Below are 25031 nucleotides of genomic sequence, written 5' to 3'. Positions count from 1 at the left end.
ACTTTCCAGGCCAGACTGATGGGCACCAGTGAGGTTCAGATCAAGCTTTTTGGAAAAAGGAAGTTCGGCAAGGTTGGCAAACAATGAGTCAATTGAAAGGGCTAAGGTGTGTGTGTGTGTGTGTGTGTGTGTGTGTGTGTGTGTGTGTGTGTGTACAGATAAATTGGTAACAAGAAACAAGGATGAGGTAATGGTGAATGGCACACGGATCAGGAAATAAATGTGGGAATTTCCGCATCCAGGGTAATTCTCATATGTAACCTGGTCTCTGTGTGAACTGAGTGCATCCTTAAGTGTGCATATAAGAGTGTGATAACTGTACGGACAGGATTATGACCAGCTACCACAGCAATGCTGGGAAGGAAGTGAGTAATCAACTCTGGGGGAGTAAGGGGAGTGTCATAGAAAAAGTGAATTTAGAGTTGGACATTCAAAAATGGGGGAGAAGTTGCCAGTTGATGGGTACCATGGTGAACTAAGGTGAGGTCAGGTCTCACAGGAACATTTTAGAGTTGCAGACTATGGTCCTTAGACTAGGGTTCAATTCTTTGTGCTTGTGACATCTTAGCTAAACTGATTGATTTGCCAGCTCTCATCTATACAAATAGTGACAGAAGAATAAGAGTTATTCTTATAGAATGCATAAGGATTTGATCAGTGCATTTAGAGGAAGTTGTTTGGGTTTTGCTTTTTGTTTGTTTGTTTGTTTTGTTTTGGCTGAGGCAGGGTTTCTCTGTGAAGCATTGGCTATCCTGGGACTTACTCATAGACCAGGCTGGCCTTGAACTTGGAGATCTGCCTGCCTTTGCCTCCTGAGTGCTGGGATTAAAGGCATGTGCCACACTGCCTGGCCACATCCAGAGGAAGTTTTACTGACTGGAGTGCAATGATGAAGAGGAATGGGACACGCCATGTGTTATCAGTGGGAACTGAGGGTTGGGTAGCACAGTGGATGGTAGCCATCCAGGGATGGGATAATAGTGAACATAAAGCAGAAGCAGGTCATTAAATGCTGTGCCTGGACATTTGGATCCTAACCAAAGAAGGCGTTTAAGCAGGCTAGTGAGATAATCTTTTTTTTTTTTTTACGCTTGTAAGTATAGAAAATGCACTAGAGAAGATAGACTAGAAGCTAAAAACATTGTAGAACACTGTAATAACCAAAGTGAGATGGCTATGGTGATGGGAACAAGGAACTGCCAAGCACTGGAAAGGCAAGTCAGTGTGCAAGCTTACTGAATGCTGCTGGCTAAGTTTTGTTTTGTTTTCAACTTGACACACCACGGAGTCATCTGGAAAGAAGAAACTTCAGGTGAGAAAACGCACCCATTAATCTGGCCTATAGGCAAGCCTGCAGGGTATTTTCTTAATTGATGTGGAAGGACTCAGGGTATCATGGGTGGTGCCATCACCAGGAAGGCGAGGTTCCACCACCCATGGGGTGTGTAAGAGTTTAAACTGAGCAAGCCAGAAAAAACAAGTCAGTAAGAAAAATCCTTCCATGGGTTCTTCCTCAGTTTCTGCCTTAAGTTTCTGCCCTGACTTCCCCTCATAAGGGACTATAAGCTAAAATAAATGATTTCCTCAAAGTTGCTATTGATCATGATGTTTTTCACATTGATGGAAACCAAACTAGGATACTTGGCTGTTGTTTGGATGTGTGTCAGACAGAGAGGAATTGAGGGTTCTGCTAGGTATTCAGCTTGGTAACTGGGCATAATGGTGGGACAATACAAAGTGTTTAATATTTAGAGATGGGTAGGATTAGATAACAGTTCCATACTGATACCCAACTTCCATTTGAAGCCGAGACCAGCAGGACAATTCAGTGTTGACAGACTTAGTTCTCCATACAGCTCATTCTCCCATGGATCCTGGCATCATCATTCTCGATACACTTTGTTGTCATCTTCTTGTCACATAATTGTCTGCCTCTCAGAAGGAGGGGTGGAGATGCTGCCCTGATGACCACAGCGTTTCCAACATTCAGCACTTCTGAAAGGAAGGTCTCTGTGTGTGGAGAGCTGTCTAAGCACTGGGGTGATGGTGATTAGCAAGGCCAGATCATGCTCTGTTCTAAAGGTGGGCCTCCTACCTTACTTCAGGTAAATAAACAGCAGCTAATGAGCAAGTGGGGAAAGGTGTTCTGGCATAGAGGTAAGAAGAGAAATGATTGGGGAATAGAAGGGAACCTTGCTGGTGTCACCAAAAGCACCGAAAGGAGGTTACAAGGCGAAAGACTACACAGAGCTAGAGAGCAATACAAAATGATGTACCTCCACTGAATTTGGCAATCATATCCTTAGAGGTCTTTGATGGAGCAGATGTGGTATAGTATAAGAAAAGGAGATGGCAGTGGGCTGAGGGAAGATTGGGAAATGAAGAGGGGGTGGAAAATGTGGTGTGTTCATGTGCTCATTGAAGGTGAGAGGAAGAGGAAGGAAGAAGCAGAATCGAGGACAATGTGTGGATTTAAAAACCTAATAGGAAAGACTGAAAAGATGGTTTACTGGTTAAAAGTGATCACTGAACTGTACAGTGGTGGCACATGCACTTAATCTCAGCACTTTAATCCCAGAGACAGGCAGATCTCTGTGAGTTCGAGGCCAGCTTGGTCTGTAGAGCAAGTTCCAGGACAGCCAGGGCTACACAGAAAAACTGTCCCCAAAAAAGTGCAATTAATTAAGGCCAGAAAAAATAATTGGGGGTTGGGGATTTAGCTCAATGGTAGAGCGCTTGCCTAGCAAGCTTGAGGCCCTGAGTTCGGTCCTCAGCTCCGAAAAAAAAAAAAAAATAATAGTTGGTGAGTCAGGTCCTAAGGAGTTGGGAGTAGCTGGGATTACTCCCCTGGGGTAGAAAAGAGGAGCTGGGTACCATAGGTTTGGAAGTGTCGGACAGAGGCATCTTCCAGCACACGTTTTATGACACCTGGAAGCAGAGATGGGGACCTCTGTGAGAAGACACTAAATACTGACACAGTGGGCACAGGTTCAGAGTAGAGACTAGAGGAGACTGGCCTCAGGTAAAACAGAGGGGAAAGACCTAGAAAGGCTGAGTGGTATAAAAACAAAGAGATGACACCATAATTCTGTGATGATTACAATCTACATGGTCCCATGACTGTGTGATTGTAGGGCGGTTTCCAGTAGTGTTTAGAAGTCTAGCCACTGGATTAAAGATAGAAGTTTGCAGAAAGGATTTAGTTAGGAGTGCAAGGAAAGAGAAGGAGTTGAAGGTATGGAGGAGGTAAATAAGAAATGAGCTCACTTGATGGGGTACTGAGTGTGGGATTCAAGGGGAAGGGAATGGGAGGTAAGCAGGAGGTGTCAAAGCACAAGTAAACAAGAAGGGTAGGACTGGGGACATTAGAAGCGACTGGTAAGATCCAACCTTTCCATTAGTTTACTATTTTGGAAGGCACCATCTTTACCGCTATAATACCAATGCCACACTAAGTTTATTGTTCTGTAGGTAGAGCCCGTGTTACAATTCAGACATAGCTATGGCTGTTCGATGGAACAAGCATGAAGGAGTCAGGAGCTGGGAGGGAGGAACTTGAGGGGGAAGTGTGATGTGGATGTGAACCTGTGTGCAGGCAGCCGTGTCTGAGGGTCCTGGTGTGTGCCATTCGTAGTTTGGTTCTGAGGTTGTCAAAATATCACCTGCCATTTTTATTCAGGTATTTATGATTTAATCAAGTGGAAATCTTCTATAATCTCGGCTATTACTTGAGTTCCTCCCTTTTGGGCAGATCTATTTTAGTTTTCTCAAGGGATATTCAATGGTTCAATGGCTCCTTCAGTCAATCTCTCCCGTTATGTCAATCTGTATGATCTCTCTTTTGTAACCGGAAATATTAAAAAGAAACATTTTGAAAAAAGAATTTGTAACATTGTGCTATATGTTTATAGAGCTGATATTGGTGCTTTAACTTTTCAGCTATCACTTGAGTTCCTTGAACCATAGATCTGTTTTGCTCATCTTTGTGCAACTTGCACATGGCAAGATGGGATGATTGTCCACATAGTAGAATGGAATGTAAACTTTCAGTGTAGGATTCTGTCTAGTTTAATTCTTTATCATTTAGAACTTACAACAATGTTAAATAACCCACTGCCCCCATAATTGTTTGGTTCTTCTTGTTTGTTTTAAAGACTCTCAAGATACTTCAAAAGGTCTTCAATTTATGTTTCTTTATTCATCTAGTAATTTAAAAAGTATATATTGACTAGTTAAGCTTCAGAGTATGCAAAGATTTTGAAAAGTCATTGTTTCTGTCTTAAAGGATACTCAGGTGTAATCTGGCTGAAGCAACAAGAATGAACCTCTTTTAAAAACTGAGTCACAGGGTGTCGTGGTGTATACTTTTGAACCCAGATTTGGGAGGCAGAAACAGACAGATCTCCATGAGTTCGAGGCAAGCCTGGTCTACAGAGTGAGTCCTGGACAGCCAAAGATTGTTACACAGAGAAACCCTGTCTAAAAAAAACTAAAACAACAACAATATCGTGGACAGCAAACAAAACAAAACAAAACAAAAAGATAAACAAAACCCAAAAAACTGTGCCACCTGAATCAGGAGGAATTGGCCCAGTCTTCAGGATGAAGCTCTCTCCTTAGCTAGAATGTTACCAGAACTACACCGGGAAAACTGCTAAATTCCCCCCCTTAATGATTAGCTACTTCCAGTGGCACTGAGGCCACATCCACAAAGCTGAGGAATGTCTTTAGGTCTCTGATGTCACTATGGGGTAGGCAAGCAAGGGTCTAAGTGAGTTGCAGCTGCTCTCTAATTCTGAGCTTCAGGCTTTCACATTTAAAATGGGAGTCATAATTAAGGAGATAATTAACATAAAAAGCTCTTTAATTGGGGTAGTGTTATGCAAATATTAATTACTTCTCATAAAATTGCTCTGCGGATTAAATGAAAGTGTCCTTTGTAAACCACTTTGCAGACTTAGGGTGTCATTACTGTTGTCCTTCCAGACTTTTCCCTCCTCTCATGTCCTACAGCTGGTGAGAGCCAAGTGTGTGCTGCCTCTACTACTTACACAGTACATTCCTTCACGCTCTCCCAGACCTCGTTCCTACTGACGGTTAGAGGACATGACACTAGCCCTTGAAAATAGCTGTTAACTTTTCTACTGCTGTTGGCAGAATTGAGACATTTTCTCTTTCACAATGATCCTCTGGAAGTTGTGACATACATATACTCCAAGGACATAAAATACACATGTCCACTCCATTATGACCAGAAAATGTTAGTGAATGATCCACAGAGGGTCATTATATTGTTTACTTTTTTATTTTATTTACATTGGTGTTCTGCCTCCATGTATGTCTGTGTGAGGGTATCAGATCCCCTGGACCTGAATTAGAGAGAGTTGTGAACTGTCATGTGGGTGGTAGGATTTGAACCTGGGTCCATTCGGAAGAGCAGCCAGAGCTCTTAACCACTAAACCATCTCTCCAGCCCTGTTTAATTACTTTTGAAGATCCAGCTTCTTCATCTTGGAGTTCAAATTCCTTTGTGCCCTAATTCCAACTATTTTTTTGTTGTTGTTTTCTTTTCACTCATTATGAATTCTAGTCAAGTTGAACTTTTGCTACCTAAAGGCAGGGTTGATTTCCCAGCGACTTTTTACTGGTAAGAACCAGTTATCTCTATTTTCCAGCCAACTGTTGTTAATGGAATTACGGCTTGCAGCCTGTACCCTCAGTAAGCCAGGCTTGGCTAACTGTTGGCAGGGAACCAGAATAAAAGTGAAAAGCAAGGAAAGAAGATATATTGAATGTACACACATTAGGAGGACAGACAAAAAGAGAGTGACTACCCTAAGCCCATCTTTGAGGGTCCTGACTGAGGGTGTTAAAAAAGAATATATTTAATGTGGCACAAAAATAAAAATAAATAAATAAATAAATAAATAAATAAATAAATAAATAAACAAACCAACTACATGAAAGTAACCAGCAAGGCAATTTTTTTTTTCTTTTTGAAAAATAAACCAAGAAAACAACCCAAGGCAGGGTAGCAAGCACACCACTGCAGGAGGTTCGTCTGGGTTCTAGTCTGACTCAGTAACTGCGCCTTACCCAATCAGTAGGAGCTTGACCTCACAATGAAGCTATGAACTAAGTCCTAGTTGGTGCAAAGGGGAAGAAAGTTCAGTCTTACAGCTGTGCAGGCTAACATGCACGTACACAAGAATTTCATAACACGGACTGTTCATAAAATATCTGCTGTTGGTGGGCTAGCCACCTTTAATAGAAAACAAAACCATTTCTCACAATGTAAGGCTTAAATAGAAAGCAACAGGTATGTTCAGCTAATAGGTTTCAAGATTTCGCCCTGCCTACCTCTTCTCTCTCTCAGCTCAGTCTCTCCAGCAAGATCATCTGACAGCTGTAAATCTTTTTCCTGGAGACAAGTTCCTGTTCTGGATACCCTCAGGGCTTCGACCATTTCCTCCTCTAACAGAAGGTTCCTGGAGAAATGTTCATTTGTGGGGTGGGGGGTTGGGGGGTGGGTGTGTGGCTGTGTGGCTGTATGTATGTGTGGTATGTATGGTGTGTGTATGTGTACATGTGTGTGAGTGTCGGGTGTTATTTATGTTGTTTGCAAATATTTGCATATGTGGTGTGTGTGCATGCGTGTGTGTGTGTGTGTGTGTGTGTGTGTGTGTGTGTGTGTGTTGTGTGTCCGTTCTGGTCATGAGCTGAGTAACTACCCACCACATGCTCTCTGTTGTGCTGGGTTACCTTTCCATAGAATCCAAGGACTGAAACCATCAAAACATCTGAAACAATTCTTACCTCCTAAGTTGATTTTCTAGGGTATCTGTTCCAGCATTAAGATGCTAACACAGTACTTACTTAATGACTCTCAGGTTGGTGAGATGGCTCAACAAGAAAAGCTTCTTGCCGCCAAGAAGTTCAATTTCCTTGATCCCTGTGGATGGAGAGAATGAAATCTCACAAGTTGTTCTCTGACCTCTGCACCATGGCACAGTCAAACATTTCCCTAAATACATCATATATACCCACCTACTTACCTAACTACATAATACATGTGATTTTAAAAATAAATACATAACAATAACAAAATCACCTATTCTATGAAGCTTGCACTGTCTCTGCCTGTAGTGGGTTAGTCTACTGCTGCTTGTATTTAAATGCTAAATACTGGCTCCCCAGATATGGTTGCTGTCCACTAGCAGATCCTCATGTACACCACGTACACTATGTAAACCATTCTCCCCAGGTTAACTGGTCAACAAAAGACTGGAGCCTGTGATTGAGCTACAGAGGGAGAAAGGTGGGATTTGAGTACTGAGTGATGGGTCTCAGGATAGATGAAAGGGGAAAGAAAGAAAGAACACAGAGACTGGAGGAGGCAGCCACGAGAGCAGATGGACCATGAGCATTTGGCCAGGAGTAACAGCAAGTGGCAAGGGACATTTGGTTGGGATACAAATTAGAGTAGCTTTGAAACCTGTCCAATCTAGGTTTGTAGCTTGTCGGTTAATACCTGGATTGTGAATCTTTTATACAAGCTAGCTAAAAGGCTTAGTTCCTTTTACATCTTCCGACTAAGGAAACTGGGTTTTGTTGCTGTTTTGTTTTGCTTTGTTTTGTCTTGTTTTTGTATGTATCACTCCCCTGTATCTGTACTTTTCTTGTGCTTGGAGATACAGTCAAAATTGACAGCTAACCATCTCTCCTATTTAAGCAGTCACCTCCTTCAGGACAGACTCTGGAGTCTAAAAGGCACTATTCACCTTCCAGAGAACCAAGTCCTTCAATTCTGGATATGGGACAAAGAAACTAGTTCATTAACACTTTCACCCTCTGGTTTCGTCTCTTCTGCACTCATCCTTCCTGAGATGGTTAGAGGCAGGTAGGGGTAGAGAGGCTTGCTCAGCATTTTCTTGTCATTAGAAGGAACTACTGAAGTACTTGTGGGTGGAAGTTGTTACTTTAATTTTTTCAAAACCTATTTTTAATGATGATTCTTAAATGCTTTAACCTTGCTTTTAGCCTATCAACCACCTGAGGCAGTGGACAGAAAGGATATGAGGGAAGCAGGCCTGTTTATGAATGGTTCTTTGGAGCAACTCCTGTCTGTGTTGTCTGGAAACTGGCAGTTCAGTTCACAGCTTAGCAGGCAACAGCAGCTTGATTCACTCGCAAATACCTCACAGATACACCCGCAGTCCAGTTGGGTAGAGTTGGGATAGCAAACATGAATCAGCAGCAGTGCCACTACCTAGCAGAGTCAGACAGTCCTCAGCCTTGGCACAAGTCAGCAGGAGAGACCAGGGTCAACAGAAACTCCAGGGAAAGTTCTCAACTGTGCCTCTCTCATTGAAGCAAAGATCAGTGAAGACACAAGACCAACAAGCATTGCACAGCTAGCTCTATAAGCAAGCCTAGCTCAGCCTCCATTGCTGTCCGTGTCAAGTCCTTTTATACTTCCTCCAAACATCACATATCCTCCACATGTCTTGCCTCAGCATGTGCATTTGTCTTAGCTGACATCACTGCCAATAAGCCCAAGTCTACAGAAGAGGCAAGAAACTGCAGCAGTACACCACCAGACATTTTTTTGACAGGTTTCTCTCTGTGGCGTCACTACAATATAACACAGCTATACAATGTTAGACAGACCAATACATGCATGTTGTTAGTAAAGAATCCTTCTTCATGAGTCCTTTCACATGCTTGCTTTAGCAGAACATCCTCTCTCCTGTGTCTGCTTCAGTAAAATGTTCCTTCATGAGTCAGCCTTAGCCTTTCACCTGTGTCCTCTTTAGGAAAACACTCCTTCACATGTTTGCCTCCTCACAACACCATTTGATACAACCAACTTTTTAAAGAACCCTTAAGTTTCCACTTCAGGAAATCACAGAAACTTGTCTCGAGCTGAATTTAAAAAAATTTTTTTAAACAAAACAAAACATATATTTTGGGGCTGGAAAGATGGCTCAGCAGTTAAGAGCACTGACTGCTCTCCCAGAGGTCCTGAGTTCAATTCCCAGCAATCACATGGTGGCTCACAACCATCTGTAATGGAATTTGATGCCCTCTTCTGGTGTGTGTGAAGATAGTGACCATGTACTCACATACATAAAATAAATGAATGGGGGGTTGGGAGGGGAGAAGGGGATAACATTTGAAATGTAAATATATAAAATATCCAATAAAAATAAATTAAAATTAAATCAATCTTTTAAAAACCATAAATTTTATTTATTTTTTTTGTGCACGTGGGTGTTTTGCCTGCATGTATATCTATGCACCACATGCTTGTCTGGTGTCTTCAGGGGCCAGAGAGGGCACTGAATCACTGGAAGTGAAGTTACAGATGATTGTGAGTTGCCATGTGGATATTGAGAATTGAACCCATGTCTTCTGGAAGAACAGCCAGTGTTCTTAACCACTAAACCATCTCTCTAGCCCCTTAAAAATTACTTAAATATTATTTATATCTCCAGAAAAGGCAGGTAAACTCTAAGGATCTTAGATTTAGTGATGGCATCATCACGAAGCATTTCCCTATCACCCTCTGGCCTGTGTTACCTTTGTAATCATGAAGTGGCCATTAGTAGCAGGGTTACTTCAGGAACATGCATTACTTTATGCATGTTCAGCAGGTAAGAATTGCTTCTCTTTCCCAGAAGCCTTGAGCCTCTGTTTCTTTCACCACACAAGGAGACAACCGGAAGCTTCTAATTATGACCCAGCCAACAGCCCCTCAGGGACACTTAGCTGTCAGCACCTTTTACCTTGGACTTCTCAGCCTCCAGAAATTTTTGAATTTTTGTCAGAGACACTGCCCCAGATGGCTTAGAGTTGCCTATCCCCTAACCAATCACTGGCCGAAGGGACAGAATTCCTTTAATCAGCTGAGACCATTTGTTTGGGTCGATTGGATGCTGCGAAGCTATAGTAGATTGTGTTTTTAAAATGGTGCAATATTACTCACCTCTACATACTCTTCTTCCAATGAAGCTTCACACTTTTCCCATCAAGAGGTGGAACTTGCAGTGTAGTATGCTCTCTCTCTCTCTCTCTCTCTCTCTCTCACTCTCACTCTGTGTGTGTGTGTCTGTCTGTCTGTCTCTGTCTCTGTGTCTGTCTGTCTTTGTCTCTCTCTTTCTGTCTCTCTCTCTCTCTGTGTCTGTCTGTCTGTCTGTCTGTCTCTCTCTCTCTCTCTCTCTCTCTCTCTCTCTCTCTCTCTCTCTGTCACTCTCACATATGCATGGGGTGGAGGCATGTAGATAAGGAGTTTAAAGTGACCCTCCCTCACAAGGAGGCCAGTCTGGGCTAATTGACACCTTGTCTCTAACAGAAAATGAAAATGACTGCAGAGAGAGGTGGGACCTCAGTTTCCTCTCCTTGAATCTGGGCGAGCTTTTGGCCCCTTCCCGTTGCTATATGATTTCTGAGATTTAATGTGAGACAGTGCTTTAATGTCTCCAGGCCTGCTGTCTCCGGCACTCACTCAGGAAAGTCAGCACTATGCTGTGAGGTCTCTCGAGCTGTCTGATAAACAGACCCACAGGGGAGGACTACTGGCTATTGATTGCCAACTCTTAAGAGAACTATCTCAGCCATAGATCCTCCAGCCTCGGTCTCAATGCATTTGCTGATACCATGTGAGCTCAGGACAGCTGTTTCATGCCTAAGTTATAAGCTGGTCTGTTACACAGCAGCAGACAGTGGGATGGGGGTACAGTGTGGAAATCCCTGTCTCTTCAGCGCTTCCTTTTGTTTCCCACTCGATCATTGGGCTAGATGTGAAGCATAAGGCAGGGGGTGAAGAGATCGACGAAAGATTTGAAGTCAGAATTCTATGGCTAAGCTTGAGTTATTCACTGATCTTAGGAACCAGGAGTGCTGCAACTTGTGCGGCTTTGGGATTGTCCTAACTGGGGTGACAGGGAACAGAGGCATGCATACAGAAAAGCTGTGATTGAGTGGGCTGTGTGCTCTGATGGAGACACACCACCAGCAGCAACTTTGAATTATAACACATTTATTCTGTACATATGGATCAAGGGAGCAGGTTTATTGTTTACAGGTGACCAGGAGGCAGTTTTGGTTAATTTGGGTAGGAGGTCTCTATAGGAGAGCAGTCTCAGGCTGTGAATTGCAGAGAGGAGGAAGCTGTGGTTGACATTTTCTGCACACATTGTTGAAGTTTGCCCAAGGACCAGGGGAAGGCCTTGCCATGGGTCTGAGGCACTGAATTCCTGAGATGACCATGCTCATGTTCACTCAGGACTTCATCTGCTTTATACACATTCAGGGTTTTCTTTGCCCCTCATGGGTTTTGGCGGTGAGTGCCTTCAACTTTGTAACAATACTAATATTTTGTATATTTCCTTGACAAGTGTCTTAGATAGGGTTTTTTCCCCCATGAAGGAACAATATGACCTTTATATTCTTATAAAGAAAAACATTTAATTGGGGCTGACTTTCACTTTCAGAGGTTCAGTTCATTATCATCATGGTGGGAAGTATGGCAGCATCCATGTATTGGAGGAACTAAGAGTTCTACATCTTGATCCAAAGGCCGCCAGAAGGCAACTCTCTTCTGGAGGCAGCCAAAAAGAGGCTCTCATTTCACGTTGGGTGGAGCCTGAGCATAAGTGCCTCAAACAAAGCCCACCCCCACAGTGACACCAACAAGACCACACCTTCAACAAGACTACACCTCCAACAAGACCACACCTCCTAATAGTGTCACTCCCTGGGCCAAGCATATTTAAACCATCACAAGTTGCAGTGCAAGGTTGCTGCTTATAATTTAGATGTTTGGGATCCAAGGAAAATTATCATGATTAATGATGTAGTCTTTAAGCTTTAACTACACCCACCACCCTGGAAGGAGGAGCCCTCTTTCTCTTGCTTATTCTAGAAGCAAAGATCCTGAGTGTGGATGTCAAAATAGTTTCCACATAATTTCTGTAAACATTTCTTAAATGGGCTGACATTTATTTTATTTGAAAGAGAGAATGAATGCTTAAGGAAATCTATAGAAATAATAAATAATAAAACAATCCCTTTGGGATCTGGCTAAGCTACTAAACTCAATGTGGCTGAAGGAATTGCTGCTTTCCAGGTCCTCTGCTTTATCATCCTGGGTTTGTTTTCTGCCCCCACCTCCCTGGAATGCTGTTCCACCATCATTTGCTACAGTTGGTTTACTTCCTTGTATTCAAAGCAATTTCTGCAGAGAAGTCTCAGTATGTCTGTAATTTCCCAAAGTTTACCTTTGTTTCAAAATGGTTTAATGGTTACCTGGTTATGATTCCCTGTTCTTATTGACTACCTTGGAATCATGCCTTTGTTTCACGAGGCTGTTAATGACTAATTTGTTGTATTTAAGTTCTGCTCCTGTAGTCCCACCTACTTTGCCCACCAAATCCCTTATTTGAAAACCACCTATCCCTGAGCTATAAAAACCTTGTTTTCCTCATGTCTAATGCTGACCTCTCAAACCTTAGGGAAGGCAGCCCAGGTACATGGATAAAAAAGCTTGCTTTAATTAAATTGGTCATAATGACTAGGGTCAGTGGTTTTTCTACTCCCATGTTTGGGATTAAGAACTTCTATTTTTTTATTTATTATTTTTAATTAGGTGTGTGTGTGTGTGTGTAAGCCCAAGGGCCAGGGGAGGCTAAGGGGCAGATCCCCTGAAGCTATAGTTACAGCTGTTTATCTGTTCTGAGTGCTAGGAACTGAACCAGGTCCTCTGGAAAAGTAGCAAGCACTCTTAACCACTGGGAAATCTCCCCAGCTGTGGGGCAGAGGTCAGTGAACGGTACCTTGATTCCTGATCGAGATTGGTCAAATCTCCGGAAGACCCTAAAAGGGACAGCAGATGCATTCCCAGTCTCCCAGAATATCAGGGCCTCACGCAGCTGCACCATCCCACAAAGACATTGTCTTGTAAAATAGGCGAGACAGAGCAGTCATAAACAGGACCACACCCCCGAATATGTAGATGAGGTCTTCCCAAGCTCTCAGGCCAAACCAATAGGAAGTACCTGCTGTCAGACACTGTTCCATCCAAAAACCAGTATTTAAGTGTCGTGTTCAGAATTAAACGTGTGCAAGAATTGTTCCATCGTCCGAGCGCTTCTATCTTCAGAGCTGTAACACCGCAGCTTGGGGAAGAGATCTCCTCTCCCGAAATCGCCACCAGAAGCTCCCTTGTACCCCTCGTTGGCTAGTCAGTCTCCTCCTGGCTCAGCCCGGCCTGAGCAACCCAAGCAGCAGCTGCAGAAAGGAGGACTGGCAGCTGGGGCGGTGAAAGCTGTTCCCCCTCCCTGCGCAAGCTCTCTCCCCCTCGCCCGAACCTGAGCATCTAGTGGGGCAAGAGATCTCCATGGGAGAGGCCGGTGATACCAGAGCCCTACACCCAGCCCCCTACAGATTTTCTTATAAGGATCATGAAGACACTGAATTACTTGCTCGATGAAATGCTTTTACACTGACTGCACTTCTGGAGCTGGCTCCATTAGAAATGTAAAGGATGAAACAAGGGGTGTTTCAGGCCTTGGGGAGAAGCAGCAGCAGGTCAAAGACAGCATTCTTGGTTTTAAATAGATAATGTGTTCATGTTGACTTGACTGAGAGGCCCTTCCTTTCTGGAGCTGACCACCATCTCCACCCCAAAAACACACATGAGCAAGACTCACAGGGTATCCAGACTATGACCAATCAGCCCATGCATTTCCTAGCAAATTGAAACCCAAGCTCAGGTCCTGAACATTTCCACACAGTGATAAAAATTTCTGGGGGTTGGGGATTTAGCTCAGTGGTAGAGCGCTTGCCTAGGAAGCGCAAGGCCCTGGGTTCGGTCCCCAGCCCCCCCCCCCCCAAAAAAAAAAAAGAACCAAAAAAAAAATTTCTAGGTTGTTGACCAAAACACTGGAAGAAACTGACCCGGAGCTCAGAGACTTTTTGTTTTGTTTTTGAGAAGGGTGGTAGAGGTGGTGAGATAATTTTATTCAGAGGATTGAGAGCAGGGAGGGCTAAAGTATAAACCACATGATCTGATGTTCTTGGCAGGGCAGATCTTCCTGGACTCCTTATGACTAAAAGCCAAATTTTCTAAACCTTAATATAAGCTCCACCTGACACCAAATCGCAGACATAAACAGGACATCTTTCTCTTGTCTGTCATGAGGACATGAACTCTAAATTCCTACGATAACTATATTGGATCACACTGAATGCCCTGGTTGGTAGTTAACTTCATCTATGTCAAACATGCTGGTTTCAAATGCTCAGGTTTGAGCAATCTCCCTGCTTCACTCTATCTATCTATCTATCTATCTATCTATCTATCTATCTATCTATCTATCTTCTATCTATCTATCTATCTATCTATCTATCTATCTATCTATCATAGTGTCTCTTTGGAATCTTCAACCAGTCTGTCTTAGGAAGGGGAAACACCACAATGCCCTCTGAACATGTGACAGTTTCGGGATCCATTTGGTTACACACATATCTCCTCAGGAAGACATTGTAAGTTCTTTGAAAACAAAGGTCATATATTAGGCATTTCCCTAATTCTTCAATTAACAAAGCATAACACACTTCAGATATAAACAAATGACCAGAAGGTTCCTAAGTCTCCCCTAATAATATTGATTTTCAGTCTGCCTATTCCTTCTCCTACTCATCCTGCCTGTTAGATCAAGTGCTCCGATAAATTATAATAAGGTGTTTTGTTTATACATTGTATAGTGTGTGTCGACTTTAATATTTTTCTTTTGGTTATTGTTTTTTAAGAGACATACTGGGGAAAAAAATCAAACCAAGGAAGAGCCTAGACAGGAGGAGAAGCTTGCCAGTACTCACTTTCTTGTGGTCCCTTTGAGGGTTAGAGATGGTGGGAGGCCATGATTTGTGGGAGCTGCTTAGATGAGCATCAGTAGTAGACACCAACACAGAATGATAAGGGAAACTGAGCTGTAGTGAATGCAGAAGAAGGCTCTGTAACCAATCAGCTAATCCTAAAGCAGCTAATTAAAATGGATTTCCTGCTATGTCATTGGTTGAAGTCCTCTGAAGCCCTGGTTTTGAGGGATCCTACATTCTTAGATCTTGTTTTACTTTGTTCTGTTTAGATTTTTTAAATAAAATTTAAGATCATTAATTGGGGTTGAGGAAACAAGAGAAGGCAACAGGATATGTGTGTCACAAAAGAAGCAAGGAATAGTAATTGGTAGGAAAGGGACACAGACCAGCAAGAGGGAAGGGAAGATGTGGGGGAGGGCAATTCAGGGAGGTGAATGAGAACCACGTATAGGATATGTACATATGAGATTAAGTGTGTCACGATATGCATGTACTACCTTGTGAAACCCATCTTTGTTATATTAGCCAAAAACTTAATAGACACAGGGATTGCTGGGCTAATGGATACACAATCACCCATGCACTCACCAAGAGATCAACTTTGCACACCCTTTCATATCAGTGTGCACATCCCTCTTCTTCACTTCTTCCTTTTTGTTTTCCTGAAACATGATTTCTGAATGTTCAGGCTGGCTTTGAACACTATATCCTGCTGTCTTTACTCCCATAAGCTGAAATTATAGGCAGGCACTTCCATGCCTGGGTCTTATTTTTCTTAACAACTAAGTTGACTTTAATTATATAGACACATGCCAAGTGTTTAATGGTGTTTTTTTTTATTGAAAAGCAACTATAGTTAATTTTTCTCCCAAAAAATACTCCAGAATATTTGCATACCTAGACATTGCTGAGGAAAACCTCCCAAAGGGAACACCAGTGGTTTCCAGGATATGAACATTTTGAAATTTGAGATTATACAAAATTGCCCCTCAAGGATTAAAGCTTTGGGGGAGGCAAACAAAGTCCTTTTTAGGTTTGTAAGGCAGTGTGTCTGCTTGAGAAGCCAGGCACTTAACAATAGATGTCTCTGTTCAGGCATGCTTATTTCTGCCTTAAGGAGACACTTGCAGAACAACGGCTCCTGCACGCGGGCCAGCCTCGGAGCTCTCACTGTTCCACCTGGGTAGAAATCCGGTTTCTTAGTCATCTCGAGATGCAGAGCCAAAGCAAAAGCCAACTAACAGGAATTACCTGTTTCTTAGCCTCTGGTTGCTGGAACCGTTTGCTATTTTCCAGCTACATTTCTTAAAGTATTTTATTTTTGGTTAATTAGTGCCTCTCCTTGTGGTTTGGCGGGCGTGGCTTACTGGAAGAGAGAAAATCAAATACTGGTGTAGAGTTAAACAGTTTGAATTTTCAGTGTGAACTCTGGGCAGGTAGGTATGGTGGAGCACATTTTTGATCCAGATTTCTGTGAATTCAATGCTAGCCTGATTTAGAGTTCCAGCGGGGGGGCGCGCGCACACACAGACTCACACCCACAAACACAGACACGGGGACGGGGGGTGGGGGGTGGGGGGGTGGGGGGTGGGGAGTTAGTTTACAAAGACTATAGTGGGCACTTGAGAAAATTACATACTCAGTAAATTTTTACTGAGGCTATTGGGTGCACGGTCAGTAGACTTGGATGCTCTGAGCCACTGCTTAAAGAGAACTGGCTGTGGGGCAGGAAACTATGAGTTTTGTTGACGGAATGGAAAAGTGCATTTGATTCTGCTGGGTGGTATCCTGGAGGAGAGTCAAGGTATCTAAGTGACCAGGAAATGACTCAGAAACTTGCTGAGTCAGCACACGGTCCCTTTCCCCTGCAGGCGAATGGGTGTGGGTCTCTGAGCCTGGCCAGGTGTGCTGGTGCAGGGATCTCAGACTGTGGGAAGCCTTCCTGACTTAAGCAGCCGGAGTCAGATTTAAAGGAGTCACACCTCAGGCAATGGAAACTTTAGAGCTGCCCCACCCAAGCCCCCAGGCTCCCAGCCCTTCTGTCTTCATCTTCTCCCTCCTCCCTTAATGCTACAACTAGCAGCAACAGGGAAGTGCGGTTGTGGTGTCCCATCCCCCACATACCTTCACAGTAGAGAATTGAGAAGCTCAGGTCTGGTGGTCAGGGAGGGCGTGTTCCACACGGACCATTTTGCTTCCTACTTCCTCTACTAAAGAGGAACTTTTGAAAATTAAAGGAACCTACGTACTGCAGCAAAATCTAACCATCACTGCTGCTTCGAATCCAGCAATGTCTCTCTCCCTATCTGTCACGTCATTTTTATATGTAACTTACAGAAGAAGGCTCACTGATAATAACTATTTGGTGTGTGTAGGAGTACTCCTGCAGTCTCTTAGGAGGGTCACAGGAAGTTTCAGGGCATAGCAAACTCTAGGTGAGAACTTACTTCAAAAACCAAACCAAGCCAACTAGCCAACCAACCAACACTTCCCCAAACCATACATACATTTGATTATATTCTGTGTATTTGAATTTGTGTGTCTAGCTATGTGTAATATATATGATATTTTTAATGTAATTAGCCGTTGTGAAATCTCATGCATGAACCTGGAACAAATTCACCTCATACATATCGAATCTGTAACAAGCTCTAGCTTATTCAGGTTTTTATTCGTTTGTTTTTTCTTGCAGTTGCATTGATAAAAATCAATTCATTTTTTAAAAAGATTTATGTGAGTCCACTGTTGCTGTCTTTAGACACACTAGAAGAGGACATCAGATCCCATTACAGATGGTTGTGAGCCACCATGTGGTTGCTGGGAATTGAACTCAGGACCTCTGGAAGAGCAGACAGTGCCCCTAACTACTGAGCCATCTTTCTAGCGCCCCCCCCCCCTTTTTAAGTCTTTTGATGGCTCTGGATTTCTGTTGAAAAATGGTGGCTGTCTTTTTTAAACCATTTATAAATATTAGTTCAAATAATGAACTCCATAAAAGGCTTCTTACTATGCATCTATTTATACCAGTTGCCTAGTTACTGTTGGCATCTGTCTGGTAAGAAATTACCTTGGCACATTCTGAGGCATGAGCACATGAGATGAAAGGATAACAATATCATTTTTGAAAAATGAGATGGTTGGAGTTCTTCTTGCGTGACACAGTGCTCCTGCGAGCTCATGAACACCTTCTGTCCCGATTGATCGATACTTGAAACCTCTTCTTTTCAGGACCATAATGGCTACCTGACCTATCTGCAGTCTTCTTTCTAGAACAATCTCTCTTCTTTGGATTAGCGTTTGTCCTTGGGAGTGACAAATGAAGGAAGATGGGCATATTTTCACCAAGACAGAGCCTCCACAGAGCCCTGAGGTGGAAATATCTCATAAAGAACATATTTCACTCTCCAGGGCACTGTCATATTCATAGTACAAACTTTCACTTACGTGGCCAGTTTCACCATTCCTGCCAGAGTGTGCAATGGCTCCCCATACTCATCTTATGACACATTTGGTTTACAAATGTGTTCTTTGGCCAATGTTCTTTTTGCCTTTCTGTGAAGAAAATAAAATTTCACATTCCTAAGTGTCTCCAAGGAACACTAAAACTAACTTTGTACTAGAAATTAAAAAAAAAAAAGCAACCCACAAAAGCTGACTTTGATGGTTTAGCCATCACCATGGCAACAGTGAAGGGTTATGTAAACAATGTTATGGTGATGATTTGTTTCTCCCTTGCAGAATCTGTGTGATACCATCACTGGTCTTTTTAAAAACCTCTTTTTTCAGTATATTTGAGTATAATAATGATGTGATAATTCCTAGGGTAATAAAATAGGAAGGCATTCTTAAATGAATTTTTTAAGATTTATTTATTTTATGTATATGAGTACACTGTAGCTGTCTTCAGACACACCAGAAGAGGTCATCAAATGCCATTACAGATGGTTGTGAGCCACCATGTGGTTGCTGGGAATTGAACTCAGCACCTCTGGAAGAGCAGTTGGTGCTCTCTGAACTGCTGAGCCATCTCTCCAGCCCAGGAAAGCATTTTTTTTTTTTTTTTGGTCTTTTTTTCGGAGCTGGGGACCGAACCCAGGGCCTTGTGCTTCCTAGGCAAGCGCTCTACCACTGAGCTAAATCCCCAGCCCCCCAGGAAAGCATTTTTAAAACTAATTTAAACAATTGATTATTTTCTATACTAGTCATATGTGTAGCTTTTGGCATCTGTTGTTTTATAAAATATTACTGAACTACAATCCAAAGATACTTGATACGATTCACACAATATTAAGTTTGACACAGAAATCCAGAGATAGGAAAAAAAATACTAATATGTTGACTTAAACATCTGCTGTGGCATACTGTAGGACATACTTGCAATCTCTGTATGGGCTGTGTGGAGGGGGTATAGGTAGAAAAAGAAGAACAAGGAGTTCAAGGTCACCAGTGGATATATTGAGGCTTCCAGGCCAGTCTGTGATATATAAAATCTCATTTCAAAAAAACCCCAAAGTCCCCTAACCAAAAGACAAAGAACAAACTCTCATCTGTAAAATGACATCTCTTGGACAGAGTAGCATTATTTCTAGTCAAGTGACTAATCAAGTAACAGGAGCCTGGGAAAATATCTCTTTAACAAAACACACACAAACACCACAGAATATGTATAGTACGTTAGTTCTAAGCATAATTTTAAATTATGATGATTAAAAGCTTACAATGTAAACAATATTTATCAAAATTAGAGAAATAAAGTTGATGTAGAAGGAAAGAAAGTTTACATATTAGTGTTGTAATTTTTCAGTTACTTAGAAAAAACAAAGGATTCACAAACAGATACAATGCCTTCAATTTTTACAGCCATTGAAATCAGTCTAATTTTTTTAAAGATTTATTTATTTATTTATTTTTATGAATGTGGGTACACTGTCACTTTATTCAGATACACCAAAAGAGGATGTTGGATCCCATTACAGATGGTTCCAAGTCACCATGTGGTTGCTGGGAATTGAACACAGGTCCTCTGGAAAAGCAGTCAGTGATCTTAACTGCTGAGTCATCTACCCAGCCTGGAAATCAGGCTAATATTAAATAATACAATCCTGAAGTATTACTTAACTACACAAAGTACTTGCAAGACTTTTTACTTGCAAAATGAAGGACAAAATATTTACTTGTTTATATATTGCTTATAACACTAATAGAACTTTTAAAATGGTATTTCCTAAAAGTTTTGGGTTTTATGATTTATTTATTTTTACTTTATCTGTTTCTTTGAGTGTATATCATGTGTACTATATGCATGCCTGGTGCCTTCTGTGACCAGAAGAGAGCATCAGATCCAGTAGAACTGAAATTGGATCTGATGGCCTCTTCTGCCTTTCATTTTGCAAAATATGGGTACTGGGAGCCAAACAGGGATCCCCTACAAGAGCAGCAAGTATTCTTCACTGTGACACATGTCACCAGCCCCAAGCTTTGTTTTCATAAGACTGAACCAGAACAGTGCTGCCTAAAAGTCATATTTTGTTACCAATGTCCTCATAATATTCCAACTAATAACATTTAAGTCTCAGCTTCATCCTAACTTATGAAGAACTTGTCTATTTGGTGAGGCATTGGTGATTTAGTGATAAGCATAGCTGTCTCCAAAACATCAGCTACGTAAATATAACAAACAATGATTCCAGAAAAAGAATCTTTTGAAAACAAGAAGCACACACATGGAACCCCACACATTACTACTGGTAGAATTCAATGCTCACCAACTGACAGGTCATCCAGACAAAAACTAAACAGAAATAATGAAACAAACAGACATGATGATCAAATGGACCTAACAGACATCTATAGAATATTTCACCCAAGCACAAAAGAATATAAATTCATTGCAGCACCTCATGGCTCCTTCTCCAAAATTGACCATATACTTGGTCACAAGGCAAGTCTCAACAGATATAAGAAAATTGAAATAGTGCCTTGTATCTTATCAGATCACTTACCGAAAGCAATCTGCAGATTCAAAGCAATACCCATCAAAATTCCAAGGCAATTCTTTAGGCCTTGATAAAGCAATTCTCAACTTTATATGGAAAAACAAAGAGCCCAGGATAGCAAAACCAATTCTGAACAATAAAAGAACTTCCAGAGGTATCACCATCCCTGACCTCGAGCTATACTACAGAGCAATAGCAATAAAAATTGTATGGCATGGGAAGAGAGAAGTTGATCAATGGAATTGAATTGAAGACCTTGAAATAAACTCACACACCTATGGACATTTGATTTTTTGTTTTTACAAAGAAGACAAAACCATACATGGAAAAAAAGAAAGCATCTTCAACAAATGGTGCTGGTCCAACTGGATGTCTGCATGTAGAAGAATTCAAATAGATCTACATCTATCTCCCTGCACAAAACTCAAGTCCAAGTGGATCAAAGACCTCAACATAAAACTGGATACACTAAATTTAATAGAACAGAAAGTGGAGGATAGCTTTGAACTCATTGATACAGCAGACAACTTACTGAACAAAACTCAGGCTCTAAGATAATTGACAATTGGAACCTCATGAAGCTAAAAACCTTCTGTAGGAGAAAGGATACTGTCAACAGAACAAAATGGCAGCCTACAGATTAGGAAAGGATCCTTGCCAACCCTACATCTGACAGAGGGCTAATATCCAAAATTTATAAAGAACTCAAGAAGTTAGACTCCAACAACCCAATTAAAAATGGGGAAGAGAGATCCTGGCTACGGCCGAAGCGGCGAAGGCCGCAGTAGCGGCGACAGCTCTTGAGTTCTCGTCTAGTCTCGGGTGTGTCGGCCGGCTGCTGCTGCTCAGGCCTGGAATGTACAGATGGCTGACTAAGGTTCTCGGCACCATTCTTCGCTGGTGTGAGCGCCCCGCGCCCCGGGCCCAGGCCCTGCTCAAGAGGCGGCGCTCCATCAGCTCTCTGTTTTCTACTGCAGTGGACACTGATGAAATCCCAGCTAAAAGACCAAGACTAGATTGCTTCACTCACCAAGCAAAGAACAGTCTCTACAATGAGGCCAGCTTATTTGGATTCCCATTCCAGCTGACCACCAAACCCATGGTGTCTTCTGCTTGTAATGGAACACGGAATGCGGCCCCTTCAGGAGAGGTATTCTCGAACTCTCCCTCTTGTGAACTGATGAGTTCTGGATCCTGCAGCAGCATGCTGAAGCTGGGTAATAAATCTCCTAATGGAATACGTGACTATCCAGAGATCAGAGTGACAGTGGCCCGAGATCAGCCACGGAGAGTCCTGCCTTCCTTTGGTTTTACATTGAAATCAGAAGGCTATAATAGACCAAATGGCCGTCGCCATAGCAAAAGCAATCCAGAGAGTTCCTTAACGTGGAAACCTCAGGAGCAAGGTGTAACAGAGATGATTTCTGAAGAGGGTGGCAAGGGTGCGAGACGTCCCCAATGCACCGTGGAGGGTGGTGTCCAGAAGGACGAAAGAGAAAAATACCTAAAGCTATTGGAGCGTCTTAAAGAAGGTGCTCACGAAAGCACTTTTCCTCCTGCAGTTTCACATCATAGTTCTCAGAGAATTCAGATGGACACATTAAAGACCAAAGGCTGGATGGAGGAGCAGAATCATGGAGTCAGAACAACCCATTTTGTTCCAAAACAGTATAGAGTTGTTGAAACAAGAGGACCTATCTGTTCAGTGAGAAGTGACAAGAGGTATTTAAAAGAAAAAGCTGACACAGAGAAGGTGGTGTGGAACTCCGATTTGAAAAGGATGGTACAAGAGGACACCAGTTGGAGCCTGATCTGTCAGAAGAAGTGTCTGCCCAGCTTTGCCTGGGAAGTGGAAGCAATGGCTTACTCAGAAGGAAAATATCAGTGCTTGAGGCAAAGGAAAAGAACTTCCCAAGCAAAGAGAAAGACAGAAGAACAGAAGATCTCTTTGAACTTACAGAGGACATGGAAAAGGAAATCAGTAATGCCCTAGGCCACGGCCCTCCAGATGAGATTTTGAACAGTGGTTTCAAGTTATGAATCACCCGTGGAGATATCCAGACCTTAAAGAACTATCACTGGCTCAATGATGAGGTCATTAATTTTTATATGAATCTTTTAGTGGAGAGGAGTAAAAAGCAAGGCTATCCAGCACTTCATGCACTCAATACATTCTTCTATCCTAAATTAAAGTCTGGATTACCAAGCAGTGAAAAGATGGGTGAATCTCTTCGATCAAGAACTTGTTCTGGTTCCTATTCATCGGAAGGTACATTGGAGCCTGGTGGTGATGGACCTAAGAAAAAGGTGTCTTAAATATCTGGATTCTATGGGACAAAAAGGCCACAGGATCTGTGAGATTCTTCTTCAGTATTTACAGGACGAAAGCAAGACCAAAAGAAATACAGATCTCAGTCTCTTAGAGTGGACCCACTACAGCATGAAGCCACATGAGATTCCTCAACAGTTGAATGGGAGTGATTGTGGAATGTTTACTTGTAAATACGCAGATTATATTTCTAGGGACAAACCTATCACATTCAGTAAGCACCAGATGCCTCTTTTCCGGAAGAAGATGGTGTGGGAAATCCTTCACCAGCATTTGCTGTGACAATGCCCCGCCTGGTCTTCTAGCTGCTGGTGGTTCTTTCATGGATGTTTGCATATACCTCATGCATTGTGGGTTAAAAAGTCCCTATCATTTCTCTTCTTTCACAGGTACTGAGCTCTCCAGAGTGCATGAAGGCCTCTCCACAGCGGCCCTGACTAGAGGTGTGGAGGAGCTGCTTGCAGCCCTATTTGTAAGGCTGTGTCTGCTCAGAGCCCTAGACTGTTAGCCCCATACAAGGACAAATACTAATTAATGTGTTTTGTTTTGGTTTTTTTTTTTTTTCTTTTTCTTTTTTTCGGAGCTGGGGACCGAACCCAGGGCCTTGCGCTTGCTAGGCAAGAGCTCTACCACTGAGCTAAATCCCCAACCCTAATGTCTTTTGTTTTAAGGCATTATTTCCATATGAATGTGGGAAATGCAGGATTTGTTATATGAATTGTTCTCTGTGTGTTCACACATATTCACTCACTCATTAGCAAACACTGGGCAGTGCCCTTTCCCACTGCTCTTTTATAATTAGCTATAAATAATTTGTTTGGACTATTTATTTCTGAAAAGAATGTTAATCAAACTGCCACTCCCTGCTTCTGAGAGATGTCAGCAGGGGGAGGAAGGAGGTGTTTGCCAGCTTCTCTAGTGCTGGGAACTTAACGCACAGTTAAGGTTCTCCTTTAAGACTTGGAAATGCCAGAAGAAATGATGATGCTCTGTTGTAGGGGTCTGGCTGCCTTTAGAGAGTCTGATGCTATGACACGGGCACAGTTCGTGGAAAGTGGCCAAGGAACATTGTCCGTGAGTCCTCACCGCAGGGCGCACTCATCTTCAAGACTTTCTTTTCTAGAACTGAAATAGCTTGGCTTCCTCATGAAACTGGATTCAAAGTAACTGTGACCATATATGTCAAACCTAGGTGTAGTGAGCCTGAGCTCACAGTGGCAAGGGCTGGCCTGAGCTGTATTTCAGGAGATGGCCTCAATTTAAGCCTATTTTTCCTCAGAGTTTTTTTAAATATATATATATATGAAATTAAGTTGCTGGCTCAGCAGCATGCCCTACTCCAGCCCCACTGAGCCTTGGGAGAGATTCGGACTCGGCTCTGAGGTTGCTGGGTTTACAGTCATCTATTTTGCATATGAAAGTTTGTATTTAACTATTTTGTTCATTAAAAATCTTAGAGATGTGGTTATGCATTTTTAATTTCAGAAAGTTGGTCAGAGCATATTTTGCAAGATCTAGTGCCTAGTGTTGCTTTTATGATGTAATAAAAGACTGTCTGGCAGAAAAAAAATGGGGAAGAGAACTAAACAGAGAATTCTCAACAGAGAGATCTCGAATGCTCTAGAAACAATTAAAGAAATGTTCAAAGTCCTTAGTCATCAAGGAAATGCAAATCAAAACAAATCTGAGATTCCATATTACATCAGTCAGAATGGCTTAAGTCAAAAACTTAAGTGATAGCACATGCTGGCAAGGATGTGGAGCAAGGGGAACAGTCCCCCTTGCTCCCCCTTGTTTGGAGTGCAAACTTGTATGGCCACTTT

General features: G+C 42.3%; 1 long non-coding RNA gene and 1 pseudogene across 1 annotated transcript; one reads left to right on the top strand and one right to left on the bottom strand.

Annotated features, from left to right (window-relative positions):
• Positions 1–6872: 6872 nt before the first annotated feature.
• LOC120100592 (uncharacterized) lies at positions 6873–17090 on the bottom strand. The gene is made up of 3 exons (XR_005500409.2): positions 17008–17090; positions 16135–16249; positions 6873–6952 (listed from the first exon to the last, which is right to left on the bottom strand). It is a non-coding gene; the product is annotated as an uncharacterized LOC120100592 (long non-coding RNA).
• A 2677-nt stretch (positions 17091–19767) lies between these two features.
• Senp2-ps5 (SUMO specific peptidase 2, pseudogene 5) lies at positions 19768–24778 on the top strand (annotated as a pseudogene).
• Positions 24779–25031: the final 253 nt, after the last annotated feature.

This window comes from Rattus norvegicus, chromosome 2, assembly GCF_036323735.1.
Source record: "Rattus norvegicus strain BN/NHsdMcwi chromosome 2, GRCr8, whole genome shotgun sequence".
In the NCBI taxonomy this organism is placed as follows: domain Eukaryota; kingdom Metazoa; phylum Chordata; class Mammalia; order Rodentia; family Muridae; genus Rattus; species Rattus norvegicus.
The sequence above is the reverse complement of the archived record's forward strand: the minus strand, read 5'-3'. Positions and strand labels throughout refer to the sequence as shown.